Source organism: Macaca fascicularis, chromosome 2 (genome assembly GCF_037993035.2).
Source record: "Macaca fascicularis isolate 582-1 chromosome 2, T2T-MFA8v1.1".
NCBI classification, from domain to species: Eukaryota; Metazoa; Chordata; class Mammalia; order Primates; family Cercopithecidae; genus Macaca; species Macaca fascicularis.
In genome coordinates, this window is record NC_088376.1 from 142,207,711 (window position 1) to 142,211,909 (window position 4,199).

Here is a 4,199-nt window from a genome sequence, read left to right on the forward strand (position 1 = left end):
TCACATGCTGCTCCCACTGTCAGAAGTGTTCTTCTTTTCATTGTGAAAGGCTAATTCCTTTTATAATTCGGGGCTCATGTTATGTGTCACTTATAAAAAAGAGGCCTTTCCCGATCACTCATCTCAATGAGGTTTTCTTTTTAATTTAACCTTTCATTTTCAATTAATCATTAATATTTCAGAAAGTATATCAACATTGCCTAACATGCTGTTTTACACACAATAGATATATGATCAATGTTTGACATAAATATACATATCTTTAAAACATTTGGTTTAACCAGCTAAATTTTTAATATTTTATGAACTAATTAGCCCTAAGTCATGAATTTACCTGCTTTTTTTTTTTTTTTTTTTTTTTTTTTGAGACAGAGTTTCACTCTCGGTGGCCATGCTGGAGAGCACTGGTGCGATCTCAGCTCACTGCAACCTCTGACTCCCAGGTTCAAGAGATTCTCCTGCCTCAGCCTCTTGAGTAGCTGGGATTACAGGCTCTTGCTACCACGCCCAGCTACTTTTTGTATTTTTAGTAGAGACAGGGTTTTGCCATGTTGGCCAGGGTGGTCTCGAACTCCTGACCTCAGGTGATCCACCCGCCTCACCCTCCCAAAGGGATTACAGGCGCAAGTCAGTATGCCCGGCCAGATTTACTTATTTTTTATGAGATTTAAAACATTTTTTAGAGATAAAGTCCTGCTATGTTGCCCAGGCTGGAGTGAAGTAGCTATTCATAGGCATGATTGTTGCACACTACAGTGTTGAACTTCTGGGTTCAAGTGATCTTCCCACCTCAGCCTCCCAAGTAGCTGGGACTACAGGCACGTACCACTGAGTCCAGTGTATTTTTATAAGATTTTTTAAAAGATTACACATTCTAAATTATGACATCCACATGCCATTTACTTTTGTGTGGAATTATAAGGTGATATTTTAAATGATGGGAATGAACAACTTGACATGTATATCAGTAACCTCTAAACATCTATTTCAAACATCTATTAACTGAAAGTCATGATTACTCCAGCTCTTATACTAAGAACTTCCAGACATTAGAGCAATATACATATTCCAAAAGTGACCTAGTTCAATTTGACAAGTAAATAATTTTCCTATGTTTAGGTAAATTTGAAAAATATACATAATTACTACCTCATCCTAGTTAGAATCTCATTTATATTTATTCCACTATGTTCATGATTTTGTGACAAATTTAAAAGACATCGTATTATTAAAAGTGTATAAGATTAGCTCCCTCAACTCACTATGTCTAGTAATCATTCTAAATAAATAGGCACTGGCTTTGAATATGGCCTGTTCCAGTTTATGGACAGTTGTAGGCAAGTAAAGTTGTTGGGCAAAGAGGTGAGCTGTAGGATGACTGAGGGTAAATTGTCACTACTGTATATAAAGAAGACAAATGAGATGTAGGAAGAGATCTGTTATAATACTATATATGACATATCTATGTTTTTCATATATTTCAGAATTAGAGAAACAAAGGTATGTAATCTTTTCTAAGATGTATAGATGATTTACTTTTTAAAATATTTCTTGATTTATAATGTAAATAAGATTAAACGAATATGGGTTACTCTTGAATTTCAAAATTGGCACATGTAAATGAGCATTTTAATACAAATAATTAGAATATATTTATATCGTATATAAATCTACACAATGGAAGATACTACTAAAATTTTGCTCTATAGCACCTTACCCTAGAAAAAATAGAATTCTGGATTTCTCTTTAAAAAAATCACTGAGAATAATTAGATGATGACTGTAAAATAGGTTTTCCCATTACAATACTGCTTCTGTCATTCAAACTTCTGACAACAGTTGTAGCTGGAGACTGAAGCACTTTATGAGAAAGCCTCATTCTTCCATCAGCTGGGTCACATCCAAAGTATTTCACCTGAATTTCTTGGCCAACTTCTAATCCTAGGGCAGTAGGATGTTTAATCTTTCATTGATCAACTTGTGTGTTATAAAGCAGTACCGCAGTCATATTTGAATATAATTTTACCATTACACCAGTATCTCTGCTTTCAGTTATTGTGGCGGTATACCCTGCTCCAAATTCTAATTGCTGCTCCTGATCTTCCTTGCAGATTTCGGCAATCAAGTCTCTTGCCTCATGCATAGAACTGGGTGTTGATGCAAATATAGAAAATGTTTCTTCATCCACCTAATAGTTACAACTGTTTCAACCTGATGTTTTTTAAGTTATATCCACCCAGTCCAACAAGTTTTTCTAGTTATGATCATGGAACCTGAACAGTTTCTACAACAGGTCCATTTTCTTTTCTAGATGTTTGAGATTTTGAAATAGTTTTGTTCATGATCTGTAATATCTCCTTTTTTGCCACTGAAGCTTGTTGAATAGCCTCCATTACAATTTTCATTGGTATTCCAGGTAATTTAATATCAGCGTGTAATACAGTTATCCCTTTATTAGTGCCAGCTATTTTGAAGTCCATGTCACCACTGTAATCTTCAATTCCCAGAATATCTGTTAGCAAATGATAATCTTCTATTTCACCCTTCTCAAGATCGGTTTTGGTGGCCAATCCCATTGCTACGCCTGTGACAGTAGGTGAAATTGGACCCCCTGAATCCATTAATGCTAAACTTCCACCCCATCCAGATGCCATAGAACATGGCCCATTTGACTCTAGGACTTGAGATGTAACTCTTACAGTGATAAGAAAATATTTGGGAATAACATTTTACAAAGCTTTCTCAGCAAGAGCACCATGCCCAAGTTCTCTTCTATTTAAACCAGTGACTTTGACAATTTAATTAGTTGCATAAGAAGGAAACTCATAGTATCCCATATATCCCATTTATAGCTATTATAACTTGATCCAACTTAATACTGGATTCTAATGAATCAAATGTAACAGTACAAAGCACCTGTGTTGTCCTCTTTGAAATAATTCTGATCCATGAAGGGTTTTAAATATATCTACCTCACAAGCTATATTCCTAAGTAAAGTCAAATCCCGACCATGGCATCTTTTGTATTCATTCAAAATAATACTTCTAAAAACTTCCTTTGCAACAACATTGAATAATTCTATTATTTCATATAGATCAACCTCTGGAAATATTTCTTTTAGTTGCTCCTCTGTATGTAATCTTATTTTGTTAACAGCTTCATCTCTGGAAATTTTATCATGTTCACAATCTGTAAAAACTGCATAGAGTCTCTCCATAGCAAGTTTATGAGCATGTTTCACAATCTCTGGTGAAGGGGTAAGTAACTTCTGAGGTGTCCTCTTGGTAACACCAATTTCTTTACCAACTGCTGGATGCCCTAAATTATTTGTTGGGTATATTTCACTCCCACTTTGACAGCATGGCAAAAGTCCTGCTGTAAAATGTTCTCTGCAGAGGCTTCCACATGACAATCTGACTTTTAGGTGCTCCAGCAACCACTACATTTAAAGTACTAGAAGACATTTCTTTTCTTGTTGGGTTAACAACACATTCTCCATCAGTCATTCCTGTTCATACTGCCCCAACAGGTCCATTCCAAAGAATATCTGATCATGAGAGGGCTACAGAGATGCCATTAATTGCTAAGACATCAAGCTCATTAATACCATCTACAGCTAACAGATTACAAGAACCTGTATATCATAGAAGTAGCCAGCTGGAAAGATAGGTCTAATTGAACAATCTATTATTCAACTTGTAAGAATTTTTTTTATCAGAAGTACCAATCTCTCTTCTCAGAGGGTTTGTGGGAATTCTACCTGCTGCAGCAGCCTTTTGTCTGTAGTCAACCACCAAAGGCATAAACTGGGAAGGTGAAGGTTTTGTTTTACTGACTGCTGTGACCATTACTGCAGTGTCACCTGACTGTACTACAGCAGAGCCATCTGCAAATCTGGCCAGCTTTCCAGAGGATATTTCTAATTTCCTGTTGCCCAAGTCCACGGCCACAGCTCAAGACCCTGTGCTACTCAATAGTGCTCACACCTGCAACTGGATGAGTGCCCGATCCCACCCTGGCAGACAGAAGGGACCATCGCTCAGCGGCCAGAGCTGGAGGCTCAGTGAGGTCTTAGCTTCCTCCTGCTATCCTCTGTAGCTATGCCTTAGTGTTTCCTTCACAGCACTTATTACAATTTGTAGTCATTTACTGATGTGATTATCGGTTATTATCCCTCATGAGTCTCACAGCTAAATGA

At 36.7% G+C, this 4,199-nt stretch overlaps 1 pseudogene; it reads right to left on the minus strand.

Annotated features, from left to right (window-relative positions):
- Nucleotides 1–1,425: 1,425 nt before the first annotated feature.
- LOC107128965 (polyribonucleotide nucleotidyltransferase 1, mitochondrial pseudogene) lies at nucleotides 1,426–3,979 on the minus strand (annotated as a pseudogene).
- Between the last annotated feature and the right edge of the window lie 220 nt (nucleotides 3,980–4,199).